We start from the raw sequence: 13,658 nt of genomic DNA, 5'->3' as shown, positions 1-13,658 counted from the left end.
AGATTATGCACACTAAAGATTGCCATAATAAACCCCCATAATTATTACATTCACATTCACATGACTAAAAAGAGTGTAAAAAAAGTAATCTTTTGTCTTGAATTTTCAGTAAAGGTTTCCAAAAGCTTAGAAAACTAAGCCCAACATCACATCATGTCAAAACAAATACCAAAACCACTGAAATAATGCAAGATCATAATGTCAATGTTCATCTACCTTTGATGCATTTGATGTCTGTCAAATAACACTTTAAATTCCTCATATGAATTTAAAATCTCACAACATAGTCTCAAATTAAAGAATGTCAATCAATCAAATAATTATCAATCATCAAACATCTTAAAGGTAATCATCTTAAAATGTGTCAACACCACCATTTCCGATTATAATCTGTATGTCAAAAAAAATGTGTGTATATGTGAATGTTTTAAAAGAACTCAAAAGCTGCTTACTCAGGGTAGGAATTCTTCCAAATATAGAACCAGCAAAAAATCTCAACTGTCTTTCTTACCATAATTGGCATGTACAGTAAGTCTGCTTTTGCTTAGCACACCAGACTGAATATAAAGGGGTCCATGTGGGTGCCTTAGACAGTGTGGTGGAAGACCAGTGAAGTTCCAGCTTGTGGTGAGGTGGTCTACTACTATGCATCGTACCATTTAGATGTATTTCTCATTTTGGAAATTAGTTTATAAAATATAATGTCATGTAAGAATGAATGTATGTATTCAATGCACTCTGTGCATCTTTGACACAAATTGACATTTATATATATATATATTTTTTTACTTATCTCTACAATGTAATATGTAATTGTAAACAAAGTTTTCAATTAATTTGAGGTTGTTTCCTGCACTGATATCCCATGATGTTTTCAATAGGATTGTGGTGTGAAACATTCTTTTCACAAGGGGAAAGGATAAGGTATGTACAATTTTAATTTTAAGTATTTGTGTGTTTAATCCGTGACCTTAGGTGTTTTGCATCCAATCAGGACGAAACTCAAAATGACAACTAGTGTTAATTGTAACAACAATCAGCCAAGTAAATTCAAGACAATTTCATTTATATAACCTAATATCACAAATTTGTCTCGAGGGGCTTTACAATCTGTACAGCATGCAACACTCTCTGTCCTCAGACCTTCAGTTTGGACCCCTTTAATGGGGGAAGAAACCTCAGGAAGAGAAACTGAGCGTGAATCTCTCTCCCTGGACGGAGAGACATGTAATGAAATTACAGCATAGACAATCTGTCTGATGGTTTGAAAGGCTTTAACTAAGCTAGAGGTCTCTTGTAATAATGTAAAAAATATTTTGGTATTGATCTTTTGTTGATGTTTAGTACAACACCAGGCATTTAGGAACTGTTCAACGATATGAACAGAAACCATCATTCTAAGATTGCTGTTGTTTGACTTACTGACTTGTGATGATGCCCAGAACTCAATTTGATAGGTATGTGTTAATTATTGAATTGAACTCTATAATTCTGGGCTTTCCAGTCATATGGCTAGAAGACATTAGTTTTAATGTATAAATATAAAATGATATATATATATATATATATAGGATTACTCTTATTTGTAATTGCTTCACAGAAGTAAACCGCCACCATGAGTACAGACGCGGAGATGGCCATTTATGGCAAAGCTGCCATTTACCTTCGTAAGCCAGAAAAGGAGAGAATTGAGGCTCAAAGTGCACCATTTGATGCCAAGAGTGCCTGCTACGTTTCCGATGCCAAGGAGCTGTACTTGAAGGCAAAAATCCTCAAGAAAGATGGTGACAAAGTCACCGTCGAAGTCCTGACCACTAAGGAGGTTAGTATCATGAAGTCAGAGTCAACTGGGAATTCAATATGATCAGTTCTCATTGTGTCTAATGTCCTATTCCAGGAGAGGACAGTGAAAGAAGCTGAAGTCTTTCCAATGAACCCTCCCAAGTATGACAAGATTGAGGACATGGCCATGATGACCCATCTCAATGAAGCCTCTGTGCTGTATAACCTCAAAGAGCGTTATGCAGCATGGATGATCTACGTAAGACAATCTGCCTAATGAGAAAAGAACTATTGCGAATTGCTAAACTTGTAGGAAACAGAGTTAACTGTTGAATCTCTTTGATCACTTTCAGACCTACTCTGGGTTGTTCTGTGCCACTGTGAACCCCTACAAGTGGCTCCCAGTGTACGATGCTGAATGTGTAAGTGCCTATAGAGGCAAGAAGCGTATGGAGGCTCCACCCCACATCTTCTCTGTCTCTGACAACGCTTTTCAGTTCATGCTTACTGGTAAGTCATTACCAGAACAATGGAGAATGTATCAGTATAAAGGGGTTTCCGTTGCAGCAAAACATAGTAAATTATTTTGTTCCTGATTTAACAGATAGGGAGAACCAGTCTGTCTTGATCACGTAAGTTTGTTACATTTACATTTGTAGACTTTGTTTACATCAAATATCTTGATCAAATTCTTAAAAGTCTATGTCTATACCTAGTGGAGAATCTGGTGCTGGAAAGACTGTGAACACCAAGCGTGTCATCCAATACTTTGCAACAATCGCAGTTGGTGGACCGAAAGAAGGACGACTCAAAGGTATGTTACTGTATGATTAAAATTCAGGGTTCCCCCAATTAAGGGGGAAAAATAAAGTCATTTTCTGACTATAATTCTAAACCTGGATTATAGGGGTCACTGGAGGATCAGATTATTGCAGCCAATCCCCTGCTGGAGGCCTATGGTAACGCCAAAACTATTAGGAATGACAACTCTTCTCGTTTTGTAAGTATGGAACAATTGATGCACATTAGAGAGGTCTTGTCACAGATTGCCAATGTGGAGGAACATTAAAAATCCATTATGCCAAACAGGGTAAATTCATCAGAATCCACTTTGGCACAACTGGCAAACTGGCTAGTGCTGATATTGAGACATGTAAGTAATAATACTCAGAGTGCATACAAATTACTGGAATTGAGAATTGGTCAGACTGTCATTTATGAACAATATTTGTAGATCTGCTGGAGAAAGTCTAGAGTGACATACCAGCTTTCTGATGAAAGAGGCTACCACATCTTCTTCCAGATGATGACCGGCCACATCCCTGAGCTGCTTGGTAAGAAGATTGAGAGGATGCACATTGTTTAACCTGTTTTCATATGAAACAAATGTTCTGACGTGTTCACCCTTTTTTTGATCTCCAGATATGGCACTCCTCACAACCAACCCCTACGACTTCCCCATGTGTAGCATGGGTCAGATCACTGTGGCCAGCATTGATGACAAAGCTGAGCTTGAAGCAACTGATGTGAGTGATTTTTACTTTCAAATATTTAAATATATCAACATCAATGCTTGCTCTTGGGAGAATTACTAGAATTGTTGGGGCTTTGTAAACTATAGAGTGTGGTCTAGACCTACTCTATCTGTAAAGTGTCTTGAGATAACTTATTGTTATTATTTGATACTATAAATACAATTGAAATCAAAACTGCTCTTTTAAGTGCAATTTTCAAAAGTGATTATGTTTGTGTGGACCTCTTTTGAACTCAGAATGCCATTGATATCCTGGGCTTCACTGGTGAAGAGAAGATGAGCATCTACAAGTTGACTGGTGCTGTGCTCCACCATGGTAACATGAAGTTCAAGCAGAAGCAGCGTGAGGAGCAGGCTGAGCCTGATGGCACAGAGGGTGAGTGTTTAATGCTAGCTCAGAGTGAATAGCTTGGGGAAAACAGTAATACAGTTCTTAATCACACTGGTTTCTGTACATATCATGATGGAAATCTCTGAACTATTTTCAGAGGCTGACAAGGTTGCTTACTTGCTGGGTCTGAACTCCGCTGACATGCTCAAGGCTCTGTGCTATCCCAGAGTGAAGGTCGGAAATGAGTATGTCACCAAGGGACAGACTGTACCTCAGGTAATTGAGATGAACTGGTATCACTTCTATTTATTCTTTTGTGTCATTTATTTCATTAGAAAAATTTAAAATACCAGTATTCCATCATTTTACAAGATGGTTGACGGTTGATTTTAAACAACTCACATCCTTGTTTTTATTCAGGTGATGAACGCAGTGCCTGCCCTGGCCAAGTCTATCTATGAGAGGATGTTCTTGTGGATGGTCATCCGTATCAACCAGAGTTTGGACACTAAACAAGCGAGACAGTTCTACATTGGTGTCCTGGATATTGCTGGCTTTGAAATCTTTGACGTAAGCTTTATTTCAAACAATTCAGAGGCTGATACTTTTCATGACAGAATCATTCTTGTTGCCCTGCGAGAGATTATACTAATTATTTGTCCCATCACAGTTCAACACCTTGGAACAGCTGTGCATCAACTTCACCAATGAGAAACTGCAACAGTTTTTCAACCACACCATGTTTGTCCTGGAGCAAGAGGAGTACAAGAAGGAGGGTATTATCTGGGATTTCATTGACTTTGGAATGGACTTGGCTGCTTGCATTGAGCTCATTGAAAAGGTAATCACTTCATTTGGTAATTATATCTAATTGTTCTTAATTTGACTTAATGTATCACTTAATGACATACTTCTTCACACTTTTTTTCAAGCCCATGGGAATCTTCTCCATCCTCGAAGAGGAGTGCATGTTCCCCAAGGCCACAGACACATCCTTCAAGAACAAGCTGTATGACCAGCATCTTGGCAAAAACAAAGCATTTGAGAAGCCTAAGCCCGCCAAGGGCAAGATTGAGGCCCACTTCTCCCTGGTGCACTACGCCGGTACCGTGGACTACAATATCGCTGGCTGGCTGGACAAGAACAAGGATCCACTGAATGAGTCTGTCATTCAGCTGTACCAGAAATCCCCAGTGAAACTGCTGGCTGTTCTGTATCCTCCCGTCGTTGAGGGTATGATAGTAACTACAGTAAACTAAAACACATTTTAAGGTTATACTGTATATTTTTAACTAACTGTAGCATGTGCTCATTTAAATGATTTGTCACATTCTAACATAACATGTCTAATTAAAAACATTTACAGAAACTGGTGGTGCAAAGAAGGGTGGCAAGAAGAAGGGTGGTTCTATGCAGACTGTGTCTTCCCAGTTTAGGGTAAGGTTTAACATTGCAAACTTATCTCATATACAGTATCTCAGTTTATGCTCAAACTCACAGTTGTTATATGCATGATATAACTCACCATTCTGGATCTACAGGAGAACTTGGGCAAGCTGATGACTAACTTGAGGAGCACCCATCCTCACTTTGTGCGCTGCCTGATTCCCAATGAGTCAAAGACTCCAGGTACATAGAGAACATCAATCTCAAGAGATTCTTTGAGGAGTGATTTGTTTTGTTGGTATGGTTTACTTAATTTTAGAGCCTAACAATTTATTCAAGGAAGTAATTAAGAAATGTATTTTTACAGGTCTGATGGAGAACTTCCTGGTCATCCACCAGCTCAGGTGTAACGGTGTGCTGGAGGGTATCAGAATCTGCAGAAAAGGTTTCCCCAGCAGAATTCTCTATGCTGACTTCAAGCAGAGGTATCAATGGATATTTAAAGAATGTTTGATAGATTATTAAAAGAAAATGCTCACACTGACTATTAACTCTCATAAAAAGGTACAAGGTGCTGAATGCCAGTGTCATCCCAGAGGGCCAGTTCATTGACAACAAGAAGGCTTCAGAGAAGCTGCTTGGGTCAATTGATGTTAATCATGATGAGTACAAATTCGGACACACCAAGGTAAGCCCCTTGATTGCATTTCTATACTTTAGATGGTACTTTCCAATGATGGTCAGTGCATTTTGTCTGTAAAACAAAAAGAGTATCTTAAAAAAAGTCTTACACTCTTTTATGTATTGTAATGAGAAATTAGGCCACTGAACGAGTAAAAGACAGAAATAGAGAACTTGCGCCACCATGTGGCCATTGATAAGGCAGGTTACATTTTGTCTTGTGCACCAAGTGATAGTAAAAGACTAGTTAAAAGTGCCCATACAGGATTGAGGTTTCCTAGAAAAAAAACACAGCTGCCATCAGCCATTTAGAATAATTGTGTTTCACTGTCTATGATATTTTGCTACATATACTGATCCTGATGAAGATAAAAAAGTTGTCTTAATAATATAAGACATTCATATGATTGTGTGGGGTACATGCTCTCTGAGTCATTTCTGGTTTAATGTTTAGAATAGTGTATAGTGCAGACATGAAGTCAATTTCTATTTTCTCTTTGATCAGGTGTTCTTCAAGGCCGGTCTGCTGGGTGTCCTTGAGGAGATGAGAGATGAAAAACTGGCATCTCTGGTCACCATGACTCAGGCTTTGTGCCGTGGTTACCTCATGAGAACAGAGTTTGTGAAGATGACAGCGAGGAGGCATGTTGAAAACAACAATTTTGAGTGCACAGCCATGGAATGAATAATGAGGAATAACTTTGTCCCTAACAGCAACTTCTTTTCAACAGGGATGCTGTATATACCATCCAGTACAATGTCCGCTCATTCATGAATGTCAAACACTGGCCATGGATGAAGGTGTACTACAAGATCAAGCCTCTGCTGAAGAGTGCTGAAACTGAGAAGGAGCTGGCAAATATGAAGGAGAACTATGAAAAGATGAACACTGACTTGGCTGCTGCCCTGGCCAAGAAGAAGGAACTGGAGGAGAAGATGGTGTCCCTTCTGCAGGAGAAGAATGATCTGCAGCTGCAAGTAGCATCTGTAAGAACACACCAACAGAGAGTTCTGATTTTTCATGTTTTTTCAAAGTTGATGTTACAATCTATTTTCATATTTTTTCTAGGAATCAGAGAATCTGAATGATGCTGAAGAGAGATGCGAGGGACTTATCAAGAGTAAGATTCAGCTGGAGGCCAAACTCAAAGAGACAACTGAGAGACTGGAGGATGAAGAGGAAATCAATGCTGAGCTCACTGCCAAGAAGAGAAAGCTGGAGGATGAATGCTCTGAGCTCAAGAAGGATATTGATGACCTGGAGCTTACCTTGGCCAAAGTGGAAAAAGAGAAACATGCCACAGAGAACAAGGTTTGTAAATAATAATCTGTCTATCAGATCAAGTAAGATTATAATGATGACAGTTTAAAGACAAGATTCTTCTTGCAAATTTAGGTGAAGAACCTGACAGAGGAGATGGCCTCTCAGGATGAGAGCATTGCTAAGCTGACCAAGGAAAAGAAAGCCCTTCAGGAGGCTCATCAGCAGACTCTTGATGACCTGCAGGCAGAAGAAGACAAAGTCAACACTCTGACCAAGGCCAAGACCAAGCTTGAGCAGCAAGTGGATGATGTAAGTTTACAAGGTATTTCGGCATGGCAAAGCAAGACTCTTCTTCTTGAATGTGATGGTTAAAAACTCATCTTATTTCTTAGCTTGAGGGTTCTCTGGAGCAAGAGAAGAAGCTCCGTATGGACCTTGAAAGAGCCAAGAGAAAGCTTGAGGGTGATCTGAAACTGGCCCAGGAATCCATCATGGATCTTGAGAATGACAAGCAGCAGTCTGATGAGAAGATCAAAAAGTAATGTTGTTTTTGAATTTGTACAACCATTCTTTTTAAAACTTGTGGTCAACTGCATGAACTCTATGTACTTTATCTATAATTTTCACAGGAAGGACTTTGAAATCAGTCAGCTCCTTAGCAAGATTGAAGATGAGCAGTCACTGGGTGCTCAGCTTCAGAAGAAGATCAAGGAGCTCCAGGTGAAATATTGCATTACACGATAGCATTTCTGCATGTTTTTCCAATTTTGTGTATTAAAAGTGAAAGTTTACTGAAAGACCTTATATCTACATTGAACAGGCTCGTATTGAGGAACTGGAGGAGGAGATTGAGGCTGAGCGTGCTGCTCGTGCCAAGGTTGAGAAGCAGAGAGCTGACCTCTCCAGGGAACTTGAGGAGATCAGTGAGAGGCTGGAGGAGGCCGGTGGTGCCACTGCTTCTCAGATTGAGATGAGCAAGAAGCGTGAAGCAGAATTCCAAAAGCTCCGTCGTGATCTTGAGGAGTCCACTCTGCAGCATGAAGCCACTGCTGCTGCTCTTCGCAAGAAGCAGGCTGACAGTGTTGCTGAGCTGGGAGAGCAGATCGACAACCTCCAGCGTGTAAAGCAGAAGCTTGAGAAGGAAAAGAGTGAATACAAGATGGAGATTGATGACCTCTCCAGCAACATGGAGGCTGTTGCTAAAGCAAAGGTACACAATGCATTACATGCTATTTTATTATCACATTAGTATAGTAAATAATGTAATTAATATTCTAAATAAAATCTAATCACTGACCTCACCTCTATTTACTCATTAGGGAAATCTTGAAAAAATGTGCCGTACTCTAGAGGACCAACTCAGCGAACTGAAGACCAAGAATGATGAAAATGTCCGTCAAATCAATGACTCAAATGCACAGAAAGCACGTCTCCTGACAGAAAATGGTATCTAAAACTTCTAAACTGAATGATCTGTTGTGTATATTATTAAGAAACATGACCAAAACTAACGTATCATGACATCTTTCACACAAGGTGAGTTCAGCCGTCAAATTGAAGAGAAAGAAGCTCTTGTCTCCCAGCTGACCAGAGGCAAACAGGCATTTACACAGCAGATTGAGGAGCTGAAAAGACAGATTGAAGAGGAGGTTAAGGTAAGAAACTGTTAAGTAAGTGTGTATTGGTAGTATTAGTTTGGGATTAAGGAATTTTGTAAATTCAATCATATGTCTTACAACAGGCCAAGAATGCTCTTGCCCATGGACTGCAATCAGCCCGCCATGACTGTGATCTGCTGAGGGAGCAGTTTGAGGAGGAGCAAGAGGCCAAGGCTGAGCTGCAGCGTGGAATGTCCAAGGCCAACAGTGAGGTGGCTCAGTGGAGAACTAAGTATGAAACTGATGCTATCCAGCGCACTGAGGAGCTTGAGGAATCCAAGTGAGTAACATTCAAACAATTCAATGGCCAGTTCAGAAGTGTAGCATTTTAGCATAACTCAAATACAGTACTTGCATTTAAACAAATGTTCTAAACAGGTTTTTTAATTGTTTGTATTTAGTATCTTATTACGAAAATAACATTTGAGACTCAATGCAGTGCTTTCTTATATTCATCTAGGTTCTGAAACTATGTAATGATTTGTATTTCATTCATGAAAAAATATCTAGAAAAAAGTAATTTCAGTGGAAAACAAATCTTATCCTTTTCAAACAGGAAAAAGCTGGCTCAGCGTCTTCAGGAGGCTGAGGAGCAGATTGAGGCAGTGAATTCCAAGTGCGCTTCTCTTGAGAAAACCAAACAGAGGCTCCAGAGTGAGGTGGAGGACCTCATGATTGATGTGGAGAGGGCCAATGGGCTGGCTGCCAACCTGGACAAAAAGCAGAGGAACTTTGACAAGGTAGCATTGTTAACTTTGTGTTGCCAAGCCATACATTCAATGAAATATGTTTATATGTCTTCATATTGCTACATAAGCAACTGAACAGTATAAATTGTGTTATTCAGGTGTTGGCAGAGTGGAAACAGAAGTTCGAGGAGGGTCAGGCCGAGCTCGAGGGCGCACAGAAGGAGGCTCGTTCTCTCAGCACTGAGCTGTTCAAGATGAAGAACTCTTATGAGGAATCTCTGGATCAGCTGGAGACTATGAAGCGTGAAAACAAGAACCTGCAACGTGAGTTCTACATTATGTAACAGTTATATTCAACACGTGTATTTCTTACACCATATTTAACACGTTAATATAAATAACGTATATATATATATATATATTATATACTTTATGTTTTAAGGCTAAACAATATAAAACATGTATCTCTCTGCAGAGGAGATCTCAGATCTGACTGAACAGATTGGTGAGACTGGCAAGAGCATCCATGAGCTGGAGAAGTCCAAGAAGCAGGTGGAGACCGAGAAGGCTGAGATCCAGACAGCTCTTGAAGAGGCTGAGGTACTTTTCTTCTGGGGACATCTTCTGAGAAAATCTTAATCATAGACAAATATACAAGAAAGGTTTAAAGGCAAAGATTAATATTTAATTATTTGATATCATCAGGGAACTCTGGAACACGAAGAGTCAAAGATCCTGCGTGTCCAGCTGGAGCTCAACCAGATTAAGGGTGAGGTGGACAGGAAGCTGGCAGAGAAAGATGAGGAGATGGAGCAGATCAAGAGGAACAGCCAGAGGGTGATTGACTCCATGCAGAGCACTCTGGATTCTGAGGTCAGGAGCAGAAACGATGCCCTGAGAATCAAGAAGAAGATGGAGGGAGACCTGAATGAGATGGAGATTCAGCTGAGCCACGCCAATCGCCAGGCTGCTGAGTCCCAGAAGCAGCTGAGGAATGTTCAGGCACAGCTGAAGGTATTGTTAGACAAAGAGTTGTTGCACGGACTATGGTCAGTGCAGGTACATTTTGGCATTCATGTGAATATTTTCCTGATATTTTTTCTCTAGGATGCACAACTGCACCTTGATGATGCTGTCAGAGCACAGGAGGAGTTCAAGGAACAAGCTGCTATGGTGGATCGCAGGAACGGTCTGATGGTAGCTGAAATCGAGGAACTTAGAGTTGCTCTGGAACAGACGGAGAGAAGTCGCAAAGTTGCTGAGCAGGAGCTGGTGGACGCCAGTGAGCGTGTTGGACTTCTGCACTCTCAGGTGAACGAGCCAAATCATTACTTCAATAATTCAAAAATCTAATGACAATTTAAATAATGTGAAAATCAGGCATGTGATGACTAAAGTGCCTAAATCTTTTGGCCGTTTAGAACACAAGCCTTCTGAACTCCAAGAAGAAGCTTGAGTCTGACCTGGTCCAGGTCCAGGGTGAAGTGGATGACACTGTTCAGGAAGCAAGAAATGCAGAGGAGAAGGCCAAGAAGGCCATCACTGATGTAGGTTTACATTTCATTTGTTCTTACTTTCACTCCAATATGTTCAAGTTATTTCTAATTAACATTTTATGCTGCCTCCTCTAGGCTGCTATGATGGCTGAGGAGCTGAAGAAGGAGCAGGATACCAGCGCTCACCTGGAGAGGATGAAGAAGAACCTGGAGGTCGCTGTTAAGGACCTGCAGCACCGCCTGGATGAGGCTGAGAACCTGGCCATGAAGGGTGGCAAGAAGCAGCTCCAGAAACTTGAGTCCAGGGTAAGAAAGTCACGTTAAGAATTTACACAACTGAAGAAAGACTTATGGAAAAGAAAGATGGATTGTTATTATTGTCTTGGTTTTTGAAGGTGCGTGAACTGGAGGCAGAGGTTGAGGCTGAGCAGAGACGCGGAGGAGATGCCATTAAGGGTGTCCGCAAATATGAGAGGAGGGTGAAGGAGCTCACCTATCAGGTACAGTCACTTTGATAGGTACCATGTACAGTACAAAAATGATCTAATATATTTACCATTAAAAATACACATGCAAATCTATATTGCCTATTACAGACTGAGGAGGACAAGAAAAATGTTGCCAGGCTGCAGGATCTAGTTGACAAGTTGCAGCTGAAGGTCAAGGCCTACAAGAGGCAGGCTGAGGAGGCGGTAAGGACAATATATACATTTTCAACACTGAAAGTTTGACAATATACCATAGTTATTTTAAAGTACAGTAGTACTATGGATCTTTTTGAACATTTACATATTTTTCTATGTCTTGTATTTCAGGAGGAGCAGGCCAACACTCATCTGTCCAAGTGCAGGAAGGTGCAGCATGAGCTGGAGGAGGCTGAGGAGCGCGCTGACATCGCAGAGTCCCAGGTCAACAAGTTGAGAGCAAAGAGCCGCGACTCTGGCAAGGTAAATATCAGTCAGTTTAGTGAAAAATAACCAACAAAACAATTATTATCTGATGTATATATGTCGATATGTTAGAGCAGATTCTTTACAGTATTGTATTCATCTTATAAAGCATTAGGTTTAAATACTATAAAATTAACAGATCACAATTATTGTCCCCTATCGCTTATTCAAACTCTCACAAACCATTTCTGTGTTTTTTACAGGGAAAAGAAGCAGCAGAGTAGAACACATGAGAGTTTCGCTGTGTTGAATCATATAATATGAAATAATTCATGCCGAAACAATAAAGGTTAAACTGTTTATATTAAATTCTGTCTGTAATACTTTCATCTCTTTACTCTTTACTCTCAAAGGTAGTTGTGAGATTTGAATAACACTTTTTTTGGGACACGAAAAACGCTAAAAACATCCTTAACATTTGAGGTGAAGGTGAACAATATGGCCAGTTAAGAAAACAAGGAGAAAAAAAGCAAATGTGTTTTCCTAAACTGGAAAACAGGCACAAAAAAGAATAATTAATTACCTAATCCAAGATGAGCTCTCACTTGTGCGCAATCTTTGGAGGCCACAGGCACAATTTAGACAGCAGAATAAACTGTGGATTCCTAGAACCACAACTTTGGCTCTGATAAAAAGCAGTCATTAGCTCACAAAACCAACAAATGTTGGCACAACACAGGGTTGTCAAATACATACAGCTGTTTGAAGTGTCCTGACCCTGACTACAAAACACTGACTACCTGCACACACAAACATACTGTATATTCAAAGGTAATTATGGATCAGTTGGAAGTGTTAGTGATGCGAGTGATTATTGGGTACACTTAATTTCCAAAGTAAATGAAACATTTATTGGCTATATACATGTACATATAATTATATTCACAGGAGATTTTTCAGATTACAAATTACAAAAGCATGTCACTTTAATGGCTACAAATTTAAAGTGGAATTTTCACACTGCAAGTTCCAACACTATTGACTGTGACATTTGAAAATGATATTGCCCAGCAACTGGAACGAGGTTGACACTGAAGGTGCAGTGCATGGAGCCAGAAATGGTCATGCAGATATGTCTGCAGAGTCAGTTAATGTGTTAATAGCTTTTGGCATATGAGCGTGAATACCACAGATATATCTCTTACACCTAATCACAAATAGTTATTATTTGTTTTCATTATTTAATTCTTTTAAAACTACTTACAGAACAGTATTGCTCAAATGAGTTTATTTTTGAAGCAGTTTGCCTCATTTTATCATTAGGATTTAAAAACAGTATCTAAATAATCAAACAAACAATCTGTAAGATATATTCAAGTTACCTATTTTAAGTAGGGGTTATCACAAATTCTAGATGTGCCTATTGCTGATGGAAACTTGAAACATAATATGAATGTACTAGCAACAGGTGTCGCTCATGTAAGCAACAGCTGTCACCATAACCATATTTGCCATGTGTCCCAAATTTAACTTCTGTTTTCTAAGCAAAACACATTCAATGTAAGGATTCCAATTTAAGTCTGTGGGTGTGGTAGAACAAAAACTATTTCTTTTTACTGTGGACTGTATGTTGTCTGGAGCACCTAACAGTTTTTCCTACAATAGCTAAAGTTAGGTATGCACAACAACTTCTAACTCATTTTACATTTATTATATATACATATTGAATTAGTTATTATTTAGTATGTGTGGATTGTTTAAGTCATTGCAGGCTGTATGGCTCTAGCTCAAACTGCTCTGACATCAAACTATGGTGTTCCATTAACTGTTTAAGCTATGAATGTCCTGTGTTGTACAACTTATTAAATAAAGTTTGGAATTATGAGGAAATTAAATAATATTGGAATTAACATAAGTAATTCCCCACTAGGTGAAGAGTCAGTCAGC

The 13,658-nt window shown here is 39.5% G+C and overlaps 1 pseudogene across 1 annotated transcript; it reads left to right on the top strand.

Annotated features, from left to right (window-relative positions):
- Nucleotides 1-1,615: 1,615 nt before the first annotated feature.
- LOC144522759 (myosin heavy chain, fast skeletal muscle-like) lies at nucleotides 1,616-12,021 on the top strand (annotated as a pseudogene). The gene is made up of 39 exons (XR_013502434.1): nucleotides 1,616-1,822; nucleotides 1,901-2,041; nucleotides 2,136-2,292; nucleotides 2,387-2,414; nucleotides 2,499-2,596; nucleotides 2,690-2,782; nucleotides 2,872-2,935; nucleotides 3,017-3,116; nucleotides 3,205-3,308; nucleotides 3,554-3,692; nucleotides 3,805-3,923; nucleotides 4,068-4,217; nucleotides 4,318-4,488; nucleotides 4,580-4,880; nucleotides 5,014-5,084; nucleotides 5,189-5,276; nucleotides 5,401-5,518; nucleotides 5,598-5,721; nucleotides 6,220-6,356; nucleotides 6,446-6,701; nucleotides 6,784-7,026; nucleotides 7,111-7,287; nucleotides 7,371-7,516; nucleotides 7,608-7,698; nucleotides 7,799-8,188; nucleotides 8,298-8,424; nucleotides 8,515-8,633; nucleotides 8,720-8,916; nucleotides 9,193-9,376; nucleotides 9,484-9,649; nucleotides 9,801-9,925; nucleotides 10,031-10,339; nucleotides 10,433-10,636; nucleotides 10,747-10,872; nucleotides 10,957-11,127; nucleotides 11,217-11,321; nucleotides 11,418-11,513; nucleotides 11,637-11,778; nucleotides 11,975-12,021. The product of XR_013502434.1 is annotated as a myosin heavy chain, fast skeletal muscle-like (transcript).
- Nucleotides 12,022-13,658: the final 1,637 nt, after the last annotated feature.

This window comes from Sander vitreus, chromosome 8, assembly GCF_031162955.1.
Source record: "Sander vitreus isolate 19-12246 chromosome 8, sanVit1, whole genome shotgun sequence".
NCBI classification, from domain to species: Eukaryota; Metazoa; Chordata; class Actinopteri; order Perciformes; family Percidae; genus Sander; species Sander vitreus.
This window is presented reverse-complemented; position numbering and strand designations above follow the sequence as displayed.